Source organism: Neofelis nebulosa, chromosome 13 (genome assembly GCF_028018385.1).
Source record: "Neofelis nebulosa isolate mNeoNeb1 chromosome 13, mNeoNeb1.pri, whole genome shotgun sequence".
Classification (NCBI taxonomy): Eukaryota; Metazoa; Chordata; class Mammalia; order Carnivora; family Felidae; genus Neofelis; species Neofelis nebulosa.
The window spans coordinates 57,104,447-57,122,546 of record NC_080794.1 but is presented as its reverse complement, the minus strand read 5'-3'; the positions used below and the strand labels follow the sequence as shown (position 1 = coordinate 57,122,546).

Genomic DNA, 18,100 nt, shown 5'->3' with positions numbered 1-18,100 from the left:
AGAATACTGAAAATCAAAGTAAAGCAGCCAAAGTTGCAAAATTGATTGTGGATCATCATATTGATAAATCAAGCAAACGTGGTACTATTTAGATTCTGCCATGATGGTTTTTTTCATTAATATATGGTTCACAAGTTGGGAAAGATTTTTATTCTGATGTTGTATATTAGGTCGCCGTAGGTTTTGGAGTGTATCTGATGTCTTTATTAAAAAAAAAAAATATTTGAATTTACTGATGTGGAGAGCACTGAGAAAGTTGAAAAAGTAAATGGTGAAAATAAGTTTGGGTGGGATGGATGACTATTTGGGGGTAAGCAAAATATGTGTTACTTTACATTAACATGTGTTCAATGGTGAAAAGTTGAAAATTGAGTCATATATATGATTTTCTGTTTAGTGATTTGGGGTAAATTTAGTTTTTCATAAATATGGCCTACTTAAGTAGTTGTAATTCTGGAGTTTAAATGTGACCACTGATAGGAATCAAAATGGCAGGGTGTAGGGGCGCCTGGGTGGCGCAGTCGGTTAAGCGTCCGACTTCAGCCAGGTCACGATCTCGCGGTCCGTGAGTTCGAGCCCCGCGTCAGGCTCTGGGCTGATGGCTCGGAGCCTGGAGCCTGTTTCCGATTCTGTGTCTCCCTCTCTCTCTGCCCCTCTCCCGCCCGTTCATGCTCTGTCTCTCTCTGTCCCAAAAATAAATAAAAAACATTAAAAAAAAAATTAAAAAAAAAAAAAAACAAAATGGCAGGGTGTAATTCACTCAACTGGGGAGAGTTGGTGGATTTCAGCTAATTGGCCACATTATAATCTGCTCTAGACTAGGGAGTTTACCTTGGCTATTGGATTTAAAATGGTGTTCCACTAAGTCCTGAGACTAAAAAGTAGTAGAGATGACCACATTTGCTTTGTGTCTCCTCTAAAACCCCACCCACTTTTACTCTACAGAGCCAGTCAGGAGTTGGGTACCAAATCATGAAAATAATAAGAGTTCTACAGCATCTGAAAATTTAGATCAGGGTCCTAGCCCATTTATAAGACTCAGAAACAGCAGTGAAACTGATATACCTGTTTCTAACTTAAATGTTATGATCTTCTACTCTGGCATAGCAGGAACGATAGGGCCCATGTGATTTGCTTTTTCATTCTTCTGAAATAAGGTAGATTGTTACAAGTGTGTATTTTAATTTAGGTAATTTAAATCATTTAGAACAACTTACATACACTGTTGACCCTTGAACAATATGAGGGTTAAGGGCCCTGACCCCCTGCACAATCAAAAACCTACATACAACTTTTTTTTTTTTTAATGTTTTTATTTATTTTTGAGACAGAGACGGAGCATGAGCAGAGAAGGGACAGAGAGAGAGAGGGAGACACAGAATCTGAAGCAGGCTCCAGGCTCTGAGCTGTCAGCACAGAACATGACCTGAGCCAAAGTCGGACGCTCAACCGACTGAGCCACCCGGGCGCCCCTACATACAACTTTTTTTAAAAATTTATTTTTAACTAGTTTCTACACTCAACATGGGGCTAAAACTCACAACCCCAAGATCAAGAGTTGGCATGCTCTATCAACTGAGCCAGCCAGGTGCCCCACCCACATAAAACTTTTGACTCCCTTAAAGCTTAACTAATAGCCTACTGTTGACCAAAAGCCTTACTGATAACAAACAATTGGTTTAACACATATTTTCCATGTTATATGTTTTTTTATTTTTATTTTTTCCTGTTATATGTTTTATATAACTGTATTCTTACAATAAAGCAAGCTATAGAAAAACAAATGTTATTAAGAAAATCATAAGGAAAGAAAATACATTTACAGTACTATACTATATTTATTGAAAAAAATATAAGTGGACCCATGCAGTTCAAGCCTGTGCTGTTCAAGGATCAGTCATAATTACTTTTTTCTGATGGTTCCTGTTCATTATGCATCCTCAATATAACTTACTGCATTTTACAAGGCTTATTTATTAACTTTGCCAAAGCCCTATGCAAAGACCACCAGGAAACCTGTTGATCATACAAAGCTGGCATTCCTAAACTTGCTGAATAGGCTCCACCTTGACAGAAGCTCAGGAGGGTCTTAGAAGGGGGGAAGGGGAATTAGGGTACTTAAGTAGGGGCTAAGGTTAGTAATTGGGTGCTTTGAGGGCAGAAATTACTAAACAAAGTTTGGGCAGGGATTATTGGTTACATAGTAAACTGGTTTAGTCGCTGGGCTAGTCAGTGGTCTTAACTTTGGAATATAAGAATTCAAAGCTGAGTTTCTGTTAAATATGTAGCCCAATAAAAATAGACCACAAGGCACATATGATAATTTTAAAGTTTCTAGTAGCACAGTTAAGAAGTAAAAAGAAATAGGTGAAATTAATTTTAATAATATATTGTATTTAAACCACTTTATCCAGAATATCATTTCAACATGTGATCAATATAAAAATTATTAGTAAGATATTTTGCTTTATTTTTTCCATACTAAGTCTTCAAAATCCAGTGTGTATTTGATACCTACAACACATCTCAATTTGTTCTAGCAATATTTTAGTTGCTTAATAGCCACATGCAGGTAGTAGCTACTGTATTGGACACTGAAGATATATAGACCTGTTTTAGAACAAATGGGTCTGAATGAGCTGATACTTAAAGCCATTTGATCTTAGATAATGTTCTGTGTCATGATTTGGCACAGTTTATCTGTACATGAAGTCATAGTATAGTTTTATAATTTGTGGTTTCTGTTTCAAAATGAAACAAAATGAAACAAAATGTACTTTTATGCATAAATCTGAGGTCTTCCATTAGCATGCCATTATTAATAAAACATGTTACACAAAGAGATACAATATGAATTTACAAGGAACATGTAAGAGTTTTCTTGTACACTTGATAGATTGTCTACTAGATTAAGTATTTGCTTCCAGTAGGCAGAATATTTCAACACATTTTTTTTTTAATTTTTTTTTTTAACGTTTATTTATTTTTGAGACAGAGAGAGAGACAGAGCATGAACAGGGGAGGAGCAGAGAGAGAGGGAAACACAGAATCGGAAGCAGGCTCCAGGTTCCGAGCCATCAGCCCAGAGCCCGACGCGGGGCTCGAACTCACGGACCGCGAGATCGCGAGATTGTGACCTGAGCTGAAGTCGGACGCTCAACCGACTGAGCCACCCAGGCGCCCCTTAACACATTTTTTAAAGCTATTGAGGTTTTCGAGCAACAAATATTGTTCAGAAATGGGTAGATATATATATATTGTACTGCTGCTGTTTCTGTTGATTTTATGTGGTGCTTTCTTTACAGTTGAGAAAAACATTTTAAATATGTTCTCATTTTTATCACTAAAGATATTCCTAATTATTATCTTTGAGTTTTATGTTTACATGCTATTTTCTTTTTTAATTGTATTTTAGAGAGAGAGAGTGTGAGTGGAGGAGAGGGGTTGGGGCAGAGAGAGAGAGAGAGAGAGAGAGAGAGAGAGAGAGAAAGGGAATATCGCAAGCAGGATCCATGCTCAGTGTGGAGCCTGATGCAAGGCTCAATCCCAAAAGCCCAGGGATCATGACCTGAGCCGAAATCAAGAGTCAGACACTCAACTGACTGAGCCTATGTTTACATTTTAAATGAGATTGTTTTTATTTTTATTTATTTATTTTTAATGTTTATAAATGAGATTGTTTTTATTTTTTTTAATTTTTTTTTTTAACGTTTATTTATTTTTGAGACAGAGAGAGACAGAGCATGAACGGGGGAGGGGCAGAGAGAGAGGGAGACACAGAATCAGAAGCAGGCTCCAGGCTCTGAGCCATCAGCCCAGAGCCCGATGCAGGGCTCAAACTAACGGACCGCCAGATCGTGACCTGAGCTGAAGTCGGACGCTTAACCGACTGAGCCACTCAGGCACCCCAATGAGATTGTTTTTAAATAGGATAGATGAGTTGTCCACAAAATCATGAAATTTTTCAAGTGAAAAGCATTTTAAAAAGTACTGTATATCCACTGAAGCTTTGTTCATACCTTCAGTTTTTCAAGTGACTACAGATTGTTCAGTAATTTAAGTATTAGTCCTTAAAGATGTGCGTGTGTGTGTGTGTGTGTGTCTATGTCTATGTCTATGTCTGTGTCTGTGTGTGATGTTTTCCTTTCTTTCTTTTGGTCTTCAATAACTTTCCTATCTTATATTATTTCAAAATAATCACTGCGGATTTTTCATATGCCTTCTGTCTATTCAGTTCCACTTAGTTGGATGTAATTTATTTGCCGCTTGCTTTCCATAGTTTTCAGCCTATAAATTATGCCTGACTTTTACCTCAGTTCATCATTATTTCATGAAGACAGAATTGAAGTTCATTGTGGACTTGCATACCGTGGTATATGACCATCTTCACTTTCCTGTATGATGGTGGAGAAAAATGGTATTCATTTGCTTATTTTATTTATTTCACACTTATTTGGTGCTTGCTTTATGCTGTGTAGTGTACTAAATGCTTCACAGATATTGTAGTAACATCCATGTGAGGTAGGTATTACTGTTATCCGCGGTTTTATTGTTATTATTACTCACTTATGAGGATACTGATCCACAGGGAGGTTGAATAACTTGTCCAATTCTACTGAAATTTAAGTGCCTATGATGTGCTGTGATTTACTTACTATGTACCTAACTGCTGAGCACCAGAGCATTAGAATTCTGGCTGTCACTGGTCATCCCAGTGAAGAGACTATCTTGTATATACAGTTGTGCAAATAGTGAGTTCTGTCTGTGCTTTGCTTTTTATATTTTCATAGCTTTTCTCTCCTTTTTCCTTCCTCAAATCATGCCTTGAAATTCCTCTTCATTTTTGCTTTTAGAATATTGTATATACCCTATAGTTTCGTTGAGTGAGGGTAATCATAACACTGCCTGTCAGCTTGCTTATTTTTTCCTCTGCTTCTAGAAGGCACAATATATTCCAGGGATGATAGAGTTCATGGAAAGAGTACTGTCTATGTGTTTATACTATAAAGTATTTATGTTTACATATAAAATTTTTTACATTGGTATCTCACTTCTTAGGTAGTAAATGTTTCCACAACATTTTGGGAATAACAAAAATTTGTAAATTGAATCAGTTTCAGAACTTCCAAATAGCTATACCTTAAAAGGAGATCCTAGTTTAATTGCTTTTCAAAGGCAAATTACTGCTTTATGTTTTTCACTGAACTATTTCCCCAGAATAAGGTTTGGCACACAAATTTAAGTAAAACATTAGGGTTTTTTTAAGTTCTTTAGTAGGGTCTGGAATTCAGCTTAATGAATAAGAAGCCATAATATAAGAAGGTACATTTCTTTTTCACTCTTTCTCCTGCCACACGCATCAGGATGAATAGAAAAATAATGGTTAGATAATAACAGAAATGAGAATTATTAACTAGGAATGATTCTCAACCTAGAAACAGAAGAACACAATGATTTTAAGCCTTTGAATTGCCTGGGTTTAACTCCTGTCTCAGATACTTTTTTTTTTTTTTTTTTTTTTTTTATTTAAATTTTTTTTTTTTCAACGTTTTTTTATTTATTTTTGGGACAGAGAGAGACAGAGCATGAACGGGGGAGGGTCAGAGAGAGGGAGACACAGAATCAGAAACAGGCTCCAGGCTCCGAGCCATCAGCCCAGAGCCTGACGCGGGGCTCGAACTCACGGACCGCGAGATCGTGACCTGGCTGAAGTCGGACGCTTAACCGACTGCGCCACCCAGGCGCCCCAGTGTCTCAGATACTTTCTATATGATATCTTTGTGCCTTAGTTTTCTCGTTTGTAAAATGGAATGACAATATTATTTACCTCCATAGGCTTTTGAGGAGGAAATGGAATAAAACATGTAAAGTGCTTGAAACAGTACCATATAGCCAATATTGATTAGTTCTGTTGTTATTTAATTCCAAGAGTCTTTGACAGCCCTGTTGTTGGTTTAATAGGAGGAAGGTCCTGGGATATGTTGGAGTGGTATAGGTCATGCTAAATAAGGCTCAAAAGAACACCTTAATGAGGTTCATATGAGCAAGAATGTGTGTGAAAATTCTTTATGAGATGTAAAGTAGTTTATAAATAAAAGGTAATAGGAAGAAATTAGATTATTTATAACCTTAGTATGCTGTAGAGTGAATGCTTGCAGATCTAGCTCAATAATGATAATATTCCCCTCTAGACCCCCAGAGTTGAATACCAGGAAAAAGATTTAAGGCCACACACACCCAAAAGTCTTTAAAATAAAGTTGGGGGGCACCTGGGTCTCTTAGTGGGTTAAGCATCTGACTTTGGCTCAGATCATGATCTTGCAGTTCGTGTGTTTGAGCCCCGCGTTGTCTGTGCTGACAACTCGGAGTCTGGAGCCAGCTTCAGATTCTGTGTCTTCCTCTCTCTTTGCCCTTCTCTCATTCACACTCTGTCTCTCTCTTTCTTAAAAATAAATTAATGTTAAAAACTTAAAAAAAGATAAAGTTGGACTCTGTGGTGGTGGAATATTATTCTGAAATTGTGCTTATTCACATGTAAGTTAACCTGATACTGTCCTGTAGAAAGGTTTTATTTAGTAAACGACATCCTTAATGTCCATGTATTTACAAACAAATGTTATCTATTTGTAGCCTGTATATAACCTATATATCTTCTGGAGAATTTCTTCTTGGGTCCTTCCAAATTCCTTGAGAAGTTGGGCTCAGATGTCTGTGCAAGTCACTGTGCCTCTCCTTTTCAATCTCTCCATCATTTGTGCTCCCATAATTCCAAGCACATAGCTGTGTCATTGCATTTACCTCATTATATGGTAATGATTTGTAAACTAGACAGCTGGCTTCTTGTTATATATGCCTCTCTTAATTTTTTAATCTTTAATGCTTGGCACATTAAAGTTCCCAATAAATCTATGTGGAATAAGTGAAGAAAGAGTAAAACAGCCCTCAACACCCACAGCAAAATTTTGTTAGCATTAACATTTGAAAGTAATAAAGAAAGCTGTTCTTCTAAAAAACATTCTGTGTTGTGGACATTTTGGAAATTCTGACTGAACTTCCCTTAATCTAAATTGTTGCATTTTATGTTAAGATCTCTGAAGTACCTTAAAGTAGCATTACTAGAATTATACAGACTTTATTTTAAAGTGAATTTTTTAAATCTTCTAAATACCAAATATTTTAATAAATGTAGATGCTTTTCATTTAGATGCTTTAGTATGTTCATCTTAAATGTGATAACATTTAAATTGAAGATTAGGTTAAGGATTTATAAATGTTCTTTTCTTCCTGGAATGCTTACATAACAAATAATTCGTGTGTAGTCTTCTTCAAGGGCACCTGATTTGTATGAAGGACTGCATTTAATAATTAGTTTCCTCATCTGTAAAATAAAGATTGTAATATCTACCTTTTAGCACAGTTGTAAAGATTAATTTTTAAAATAATTTTTTAAACTTTATTTTGAGAGAGATAGGGAGACAGAATACCAAGCAGGCTCCATGCACTGTCAGCGCAGAGCCCAATGTAGGGCTCGAACCCATGAATCTTGAGATCATGACCTGAGCCGAAACCAAGAGTTGGACACTTAACCGACTGAGCCACCCAGGTACCCCAAATAAAGTAATCTAAGTAAAGTACTCAGCACAGGTTTTGGCACATATTAATCATCCAGTCTATGGTAGCTATGACAAATTATACGAGGCTTGTTATGAAAAGCAGTATACACATCCATTTCTCCCTCCCTAGAGGCACATTGGTGGAGGCAGATTGATATTTTTAGAAACCAGCATTATCTTCTATCGGAGACGGGTTGGGCCTAAAGGAGGCTAAGGGCGTAAGCCTGCTCAAATTCAGAAATAATGAAGCTTTAAAAATGGTTAAGGCAGTTTGGGCTTTTGACCATACTATCCTATTATATTTGGTTACTTAATCTGTTTTTATTACTGTTCCTATCTGGAATCAGAATTGTACAGTAAACTTGAGATGTAGGCTTTTGTTTGTTTTCCCTTCTCCTTCCATTAGAAGAAAAGGGTTCGAAAACGAGAAAAACTAATGTGCTTCTCCTCTTCTGGTCCCAGTTCATCAACTTGGAGTGAATTTTTTTGGTATTTACCAAGTTCCCTGCTTAAAAATAAACACACATGTACATTGGTGACCTCTCCAGTCGTGGCAGGGGAGTGACAGTGAAGAAGTCCATCACTCTTAATCTGTGTGTGCACTGGGCATGGCATCACCTTGGTTTCTGAAAGGGGGAAGAACCTTAGCTGCTAGATCAAATCGGCACAGTTGTTCCTTTATTGCTTTCATTGCCATAGGACTGTTTGCATAAAAGCAGCTGTGTTTTGCTGCTCAGGTTTTAAATACAGGGACCATAGAAGATAACAGGGACCACAGCAGAAGTTTCACATCGTGGCCCCTGTCAGATGCCAGTGAATCTGTAAATTTCTGCTGTGTAACTCCCCATTTATCCACTCAAGTCAAACAGCAATTGAAATGAACAGCAGCAGGGTGGGCAGACTTTGGTATTTGTGGATTCAAATCAAAGGACCATTGAAATGAATGGGAGCAGGGCCTCCTTTGGTGTTTATAAATGTAGGTATCTTTTATGGCCTAATAATAGTTCTAGGTAGATACTGGAGCATATCCTTCTTAAAATGTGCCCTGGTTACAAATGGGATGAGCTGGGTCTCTGAAGACACAGCACATCATTCTAAGACTGGAATCTCTGAAATATAAAAAATTCAGAAACAGTGGGAGACATGAGAAGATGCTGTTTGTGGGTAATGTCATTAACTGCTTGTAGGTCTCTGCAGGAGCTTTAAAGACATCCTTAGAAGTGTAAATGACACACATTGTAACAATGGATGGCATTAGTTATTTGGCAATAGTTGCCTTTTGAGCTTTACTACTGTCTGGTTTAGGTTTTATTGCCTGAGTCCTGTTGTGGCTCCTGAATGGAACAGCTATAGTCAAAACTTTGCCTTCCTCCATTCATAGCTGAGGAAGGTTGTTATATCTTATGACCTATACCTAAAATAGATGATTTTCAGGTGGTATCATCGTTCTTATTAAAGCATTAGAAAAACTTAAAAAAAAAAAAAGGCATTAAGATATAATTAACATACTATAAAGTTCATTGACCTTTTAAATTTTTATTTAAATAACATGGTTTTTAGTATATTTACAAAAAATATAAGTCACTAATCACTCTCTAATTCTAAAATGTTTTCATTGCCCGCAAAAGGGAAACCACATAACCAATAGCAGTCAATTCCCTCGACTACCCCAGCCCTAGTCAATTACCACTCCACTTTCTGTCTCTATGGCTAATGTGCCTATTGTGGATATTTCATATAATTGGAAATTATTCAACATGTGATCCTTTGTGACTGGCTTCTTTCCCTTATAGTGTTTTCAAGTCTTATCTATGTTACATCACATATCAATACTTTGTTTCTTTTTATTGCTGAATAATATTTCATTATGTGGATGTAGCAAAATTTGTTTATCAGTTTACCAGTTGATGGGCATTTGGGTAGTTTCCAGTTTAGGGAAATTATGAATAAAGTTACTTTATAAAGTTGTTATATGGAATGCTACTTGGCAATGAGAAAGAATGAAATATGGCCTTTTGTAGCAATGTGGATGGAACTGGAGAGTGTTATGCTAAGTGAAATAAGTCATATGGAGAAAGACAGATACCATATGTTTTCACTCTTATGTGGATCCTGAGAAACTTAACAGAAGACCATGGGGGAGGAGAAGGGGGAAAAACAAGTTAGGGAGAGAGCCAAACCATAAGAGACTCTTAAAAACTGAGAATAAACTGAGGGTTGATGGGGGGTGGGAGAGAGGGGAGGGTGGGTGATGGGTATTGAAGAGGGCACCTGTTGGGATGAGCACTGGGTGTTGTATGAAAACCAGTTTGACAATAAATTTCATATTAAAAAAAATAAAGTTGTTATAAACATTTATATACAGTTTTTGTATGGACATGTGTTTTTATTTATCTTGGGTACATACTTAGGAGTAGGGTTGCTAGGTTGTATGATTTAGGGTAAGATTTAACTTTTTAAGTAACTACTAAATTGTTTTTCTCAAGTGGCTGTACCATTTTGCATTCCTACCAGTAATTTAGGAGATTTCTGGTGTTCTGTGACCTAGTCAACATTTGGAATTGTCAGGGGTTTTCTTGGCTTTTTAGCCATTCTAATAGGTGTGCAGTTCTTTGTTAGTTTTAAATGAAAAAAATCATGTAATTTGAAACCTTCAGAAGGATGATTTAAGTGCAAAACAAGCATTTACTGTATGCCTGTGATGTGCCCTCTGCTAGTTAATGGGAATGTAAGATATGTCTCTGCTCCCATAGAATTTACAATTTGTTGATAGGCATGTAAAGAAGTAATAACAATACAGAGTTAGTGCTAATTACCTGGAGTTAAAATATTGGGGCAGAGAAGGAGAGTCTCAACTATACCGTGGAAAGGTTTTGACATTTATGATTAGTAAAAAGAAAACAATATGAGGAGCTATATGCACTTAAAAAAAATTTTTTTTTTTCATGTTTATTTATTCTGAGAGAGAGACAGAGCACGATCAGGGGAGGGGCAGAGAGAGAGGGAGACAGGAAGTCCCAAGCAGGGATCTGCGCTACCAGCTCAGAGCCTGATGTGGGGCTTGCATTCACCAACTGTGAGATCATGACCTGAGCTGAAACCAAGAGTCTGATTCTTAACTGACTGAGCCACCCAAGTGCCCCAAGGAGCTACATGTACTTTTGCCTAATGTTCTAAGATAGGTTTTGGTTGCAAAAGTCAAACTCCCCCCTACATTATCATGCCTTATAAACTAATGCCTAATAAACTGCTTGGGATGATATTCTGCTGACTCACAACCTAGTGATTTGGGGTAAGCTAGTCATATATACACAATAATCAAGGAAAGGGGCAACTTTAACTTTTGTAGTTCCTTGAAGCCTGCTTTTTTGACCATTGTATTTATTTCTCTCCCTTTCTGTATCCTCCCTAGGTCTGCCTTTCTGCCTTTTACCCAACATATTGCTAACCTGTACATCTGCTCCTATTTTTTTTTTAAGTGCGTATATACATAGCTCTGAACTGTTTACCATAGTCAGAGGTCATAGCAGTAAGCATTTGTACTTTTTGTCCAGTTTACCTCTTCACCATTTGTCTAGCTAGATCTGGCCTTCATATGTAAGTTATTTCAAGCGAATAAGGTGATCCCAAAGTCATGTTTTCCAGTGTCTGATAAACTGGGCTGCTTATCTGAATGTATGTGGCACACCAGTGAGAAGAGCTTTGAAGGAAGATTGGGGATGGCAGGGAGCTGGAAGAGGCTAGGTGAAAATTGCTGATTGTGCTTCAGGTTGTCGTGCTCCTCTGGTTGTTGGGTGAAACTATCCTCTTGCTTTTGTTAACTTGCCCCCCCCCCTTTTTTTTTTAAAGAACCTTGGTTAGTTCTTGGTTAGTTTGCTGTTAGCAACAAGGAAAAATATAACCTAATAGAAAAAGGTTAAACTGGAATTAGTCAACCTCAAGAAGAAAAAGATGAGGAAGTCATAATTTCTTTGTATACCCTAATTGTATCCCAGGCTATGTTGAAGGGTCTGGAGAATTCTTATGTGGAAGACTGGATTTAACAATAATCCTAAAGAATGTTAAAATTCATAGCAGGTGCTGATCAGTTATTTCTCTTCTGAGGATAAAGAAGGAGAAGGCTCAGCTTTGTAAGGACTTTAGGTTAGATACAAGGAGCATTGTTTACTTGCTATTGAGTGACAAGAAGAATCTATAGTCATGCTTTCCAGAGGGCTATTATTTTGTCTGTGGGGACTGAAAGACTTGGTACTCACTGAGTATGGGATAAAAATCTGCATTTGAAAAGTTTTTGTTTTTCCCTTTCCTTCATATGAGTGACAGGTTTTCCTTTATTTGGGAAAGGTTTTAATCTTAGGGCAAATGTATGTCAAGCTGCTCAATAGTAAAAGTTCAATTTGATGTAGGAATCTCATGTTTTTGATAGGTTCTGACAAATAATGGCAGTAATTAGTTTAGAACTATAAATTTCTAGATTTCTATTTTGTGATACATAGAAGTTTTATATTACTGTTCATCTAATTGTTTGCTGCCCCTATCTAGTATTCATTATTAAATGTCCTGTCTATTCTTTATGATACTCTTAAGCAGATTCTATGCTTGAAATAACTGCATGTTGAACTTTTGGACGTATTGGCTCTTTGGTTTTTACCCAGGATTTATAAGTTCCATAGATTCTTATGTTTCATTGTTAGTATCTTTCCTAGAAACTGGAGGTCAGAAAACCATTTTGCCAAAGTAGACCAAGCATGGAAGGGATGCGCTTAAAGGACCAGAACAGAAAATTTGAGAAAACTGAGCATTTACTTTGTAGGAAGGATGTGTATATGGTTGGGTTGGTGAGAGACAAGAATATATATATCCCATATATATATAAAAGAGGCCTACCTCAGAAGCACAATCCTGGTCCAAGAAAGCAATTGTAGAACAGTAGGCATACTTCTGTGTTTAGGGGAAGAAATAACATAAAACATTTTTCTATGGATGTGTGTGTGTGTGTGTGTGTGTGTGTGTGTGAATATATTTTTAAACATCTCAAAGAATACATGCCAAATGTACATAGTCATCTGAAGAGCGCAAGAAGGCAGGATTGGAGACTAGCTTTTAATGTAATGGTCTTTTGTTTCTGTGTGTTCAGGAAGAATGTGTTTATGTGTTAGTTATGTGATTAAATACTCATTTAAAATAGGTAAAACAGGGGCGCCTGGGTGGCGCAGTCGGTTAAGCGTCCGACTTCAGCCAGGTCACGATCTTGCGGTCCGTGAGTTCGAGCCCCGCGTCAGGCTCTGGGCTGATGGCTCGGAGCCTGGAGCCTGTTTCCGATTCTGTGTCTCCCTCTCTCTCTGCCCCTCCCCCGTTCATGCTCTGTCTCTCTCTGTCCCAAAAATAAATTAAAAAAAAACGTTGAAAAAAAAAATAAAATAGGTAAAACATATTAATTACCATTAAACAGTGTTTATAGTGTAGATAGGGACCTGAGGTAGTTTCAAATAATATAAATTCATTAGAAAATAAGAGCAGTAGGATGGAAATTCAGAAATGGCTAATTTTGTGGGTTAATCCCTTATGTGTTGAATGTATTTAACTTTGAAATCTTTTATCCATACATATGTTGAAACCATATGATAAATGTAAAAGCCTTCCTTCAGGAATGCCTCCTCTTGTTTTTCTATATTATTGCACGACCCCATTTATTCTTTCCTAGCCCATTCAAACATCTAACCACCTTTTGCTTTTTGATCCTGTCTGTGTCCCTTTTTTTGCTACCAAGTCCCCATTGTTCATGGAACACAAAGCAACTGATCAGTGGAGAAACATTGGAACATTACTGGCCTGGACTTGAAAGTCATAGACCTGGGTTCACATCCTGATTTCTGTCCAGCTTTGTGACTTTGAGCAGTTATATAACCTTTGTGAACTTAGCTCTCTCCTCTGTGAGATGGAGATAATGCTGGCCCTATAGGGTTGTGCTGAAGATTAAGATCATGGCTCTAAAGCAGTTGGCCCAGTTCCTGGCACATAGTAGGCATAATGATTAATTTTATCATTTGGTTCCAGAGCTGCTTTTTTTCTCAGATGTTCTTGGGTCCTTGCAGCCTTCTACCTTGTATCTCTAGGAGAGGATATGTCTGGGGATAAGCCAGAAAGGGTAGAAAAGGGTCCTAGATTTTTCTCTCAAGAAAAAGGCAGGTGAGTGGGATAGGACTGATAGAGGTGGGCTTGTGGCTCTGCTGGAGTGTAGATCAAGCTACTTCTTGAATTTAACTGTCCTTTGAACAAGAGTTAATCGACTAAGGGTGGATGAGGATTATATTAGGTTGCCTATGTAGCAGGGTGGTAGTCAAAGAGGCCTCTTTCTGATTGTGTTAGGATTAGGTTGAGGGGGGTATTTGTGAAAAGGATTAAAGGTTGAGGGAGTAGGAGGAAGTCAGGGAGGCAGTAGAGTGAGAGTCCTTAAGAGTACAGTCTAGATTTGAGTGGATTGGAACCTTGGCTCTGTTGCTTACTGCTCTGTAATATTGGGCCAGTTACTTAATCTCACCAAGATTTAATTGCTTAACTTACAAAAGGGAGGTAAAAGTTACCTACCTCATAGAGTTATGAGAGATTGCATGTAGCATGCTTAGGATAGTGGCAGGCACATATTAAGTACTTGATAGATTTACTAATATTAAGTCAAGTTGAGGGAAGAATAAAAGCAGGGCTAGTGAACTGTACAATGGGAGTGTGCTACCTCCATGTACAACTAACTGATAACATTTGCCATTGGTTATCTTCAAAGAAAAGGAGTCAATAATGGGATGCATCATTTATAAATGTAATGTTCTAATACTTCCCGGTGTGTTTGCTTATTAAAAACAAATGAAAAAAAGATATTTTCCTTATTTTCCCTCTATAGGGAAACAAAGCTTATTAAAAATATTTTAAAGGTTAGTTGTCACTTGTAACTCTTGTTGTTGAATGATAAATTATGGTCTAGTTTTCTCTATGTATAATTTGTTTGAATTTTGCTGCAAATTTTATAGCTTTTCTATCCTTTTTGTTCTGTTTCTTGTAGGCTTCCTGGTTAATCAGTTGTTTTTAGTAATGTTTACTTATAAAACAAAGAGGATGAATAGAATGCTGCAAATATAAATCAATGAGGCATAGATAAATAAATTTTAATGAGAAAATAAGTCTCAGCGCTGAAGTTTGTTCACTTCAGTGAACAAAGCCTGTGCAAATTCTGTCCTGCATTTCGCATATCATGTTTTCATGTGTTGAGCACTAGAGAGCCTCTTGGTTTTTAAATATATGTCCCAGTACTCTAAGGTGGCATCCTAGAAGTCTCTTTGTGTTCTCCCTAATATTCCAGTAGCCACCACTATACAGATGCCTTGTTGTACATTGTCATTAGGTACTAAAAAAAAACAACAACAACAAAAAAACCAAAGGGAAAAATCATCATTATTTTATAGATGAAGATAACCAAGGCTTAGAAACTTGTTCAGAATGACATGGCAGCCCATGGCAGAGCCAGAATTAGAAAATCTGATGTCTGATTTCAGACCACCAATTGCTGTCCTAGCCCACAATCCATTGGAAGACTGCAAAGCTAACCCTTGGCAAAGTGGCCAGGCTTGTTTATTTCCTGCTGCTATCCTTCCAGTCCCTCCCTCACTTTACTGTCCCATTTTACCGATCAGATGCAGGTGAAAGGGTGTACCTTAAAGAGTCATCCAGTCCAGTGGCTCTCAAATATAGCCAGTGAAAAGAGTCTCCTAGGACATTTATTTCTTTTCAAATTGTGGTTAAGTTGGTTTTAGCTGGAGCCCAGGAACCTACATGTTAACCCTTCTACATGTGATTTTTGACAATCTGACAAGTTTGAGAACCATTTCAGAGGCATAAGTCCCCACCAAAACACCCCCCTCCAATTTTCCTGACAGATAGTCATCTAATATCCGATATTGTCTTCTGATGGGAATTCACTACCATCTTGCCAAGAAGGTCATTTCGTTGGTAGTTAACTGCAATGCAGTGCTTCTTTACTGTCCTGTATGGATTAGATCAAGTTCTTCGGACAGATGTAGGTATTGGCTTTGAGGTCAGATCTAGGCTGGAATCTTCTCTGAAGCTCACCTTCCTCATGTGTAAAATGTGTATGTTGTTATCTATCTTGATGGGTTATATCAAGAGTTAAATGAAAAAAATAAACGGTCCTGGCTGGAAAAATCCTTGAATGCCTTCAAACAGTCATTTTTTATAGTCCCTTCATGTTATCAGCCTTTAAAAAAAATTTTTTTTAATGTTTATTTTATTTTATTTTTAATGTTTATTTATTTTTGAGACAGAGAGAGACAGAGCATGAGCAGGGAAGGGACAGAGAAAGAGGGAGACACAGAATCCGAAGCAGGCTCCAGGCTCTGAGCTGTCAGCACAGAGCCCGATGCAGGGCTCGAACTCACAAACTGTGAGATCATGACCTGAGCCGAAGTCGGATGCTTAACTGACTGAGCCACCCAGGCACCCCTTTAATGTTTATTTTTGAGAGAGAGAGATAGAGACAGAGACAGAGCAAGAGTGGGGGAAGGGCAGAGAGAGAGACACACACAGAATCTGAAGCAGGTTCCAGGCTGTCAGCACAGAGCCCAATGTGGGGCTCGAACTCACGAACTGTGAGATCATGACCTGAGCCAAAGTCGACCATTTAACGGACTGAGCCACCGAGGTGCCCCGCTTATCAGCCTTTTTTGAAACAGCCCCATGTCTGCAGGACTCTAGTGAGAAGTTTCAGGACCCTGAAAATATGTTAGAAGGCTCCCGGACCTCCATTCCAGGATTGTCAGTGCCAGAAATAGGTTGTCATTTTGACTTCTCATCAGCACACTTCTTTTTTTCACCTGTGGCTTTTTCTCTGGACAAAGAATATGGTACCTCTTATGGAGACAGATAAGCCTGCATTTCTGGAAATTCAGCTTTATTCCCTAAGTAATTGGAGTTTCCACTGATAACTTGAACCCAGAGGAAAACAAATGATCTGCAAGAAGACCTTAAAGGTAAAAGACAAGACCTTCTTGAATTATATAAAGAGCAAAATGGAGAGCCAAAGAAAATATTCCACGTCTCTTTCTTATCCAACAGTAGACAGTTGATGAGTGTTAAAAAGAAAAAAATGAGGTGAAGGTAGCAAGTGGGGGGGGCAGTGGCAGTAAACTAAGAAAAGTTGAGTGCTTGCCTTTCAGCAAACACAGTGTGAGAAAAATAAATATGTAAATTCAACCTAATCCTCACAGGTAAGATCCCATTTTACCAATGAGAATACTGAAGACCGTTAAGGATAACTAAGACAAGCCTCGTACCTGATCAGATGGCAGGTCTAGATTCAGAACACCTAGGACTTTACAGGATGTGATTTAAAAAAAAAATTACAATACACACATTCATGTTCTTTAAGAAATAGACTTGACTTAGTGTCTGTTGTACTGTACACATTCTCCTGTCAAAACACCTGTAATTCTCTAATTTTAATGGGTTGTGTCTCTTTCTACTAGTTACTTGCACATAGGGACTAGGTTGCAGCATTCACCTCTGAGTCACCAGGGCCTAGTAACAGGACTTGGCCCTTGACTTGTGCATTAAAGGACTGTAAAAATGGGGCACCTGGGTGGCTCAGTTGGTTGAGTGTCCGACTCTTGATTTCAGTTCAGGTCATGATCCCAGGGTCATGGAATGGGGCCCTGTGTTGGGCTCTGCGCTGAGCATGGGATATTCTCTCTCTCTCTCTCTCTCTCTCTCTCTCTCTCTCTCTCTCTCTCTCTCTCTCTGCCTCTCTCTCCTGCTTACGCATTCTCTCTCTAAAATAAAATGAGCAAGGTGGCTCCATTTGGGGGGAAAAAAAAGGTTTGTAAAAATGGAATTTCTGTCTCTGGCATTTGAAAACATCTGTACCCTCCACCCCTACTCCTCATCTCTGAGTTAAAAATATATATATATAGTGTTATAAGAGATATTAGACATACTCTAAGTTCAGTCTTCACATTTGTATAAAGGAAGGAATTTCAGGCACAGACTGGAGAGGTAGATCATGATGTACCCCAAAGTCCCCAGTTGACAGTAGTTATTCTAGTACTCTTGCCTCCTAGTTCTCAGTTCAGGGCTTTTCTTAGCACCTGCATATATACATACCGCATTCATTTAATACCCCTCTGATTTTTCCTTTATGCTCAGTGCTGAGGAAATGCCACTTTCCTTTCTGCCTCCCTAGGTAGATAGATACACTGCTATGCTTTCCAGAAGCCAGAAGAAAAACAGCTTCTCAAGAGTTAACACTTAAGCTAGAAAATGGTCATTGAAGTTGAGGTTTTTACCTGACAGTCATTTATTCTGTTCATTGGAGACGATAAATGATCATGTGCATGCTGGATCAGCTGTTCAGGACCCTGAAAATAATCTGTCATTGCAATAGTTTGATTTGGTGTGGTTGTTGAAGTATGTGTTTGTTTTGC

General features: G+C 37.9%; 1 protein-coding gene across 11 annotated transcripts in view; it reads left to right on the top strand.

Annotated features, from left to right (window-relative positions):
• Nucleotides 1-18,100, top strand: part of CPEB3 (cytoplasmic polyadenylation element binding protein 3) — a 195,719-nt gene that overhangs the window by 51,179 nt on the left and 126,440 nt on the right. The gene's annotated exons all lie outside the window — the stretch shown is intronic.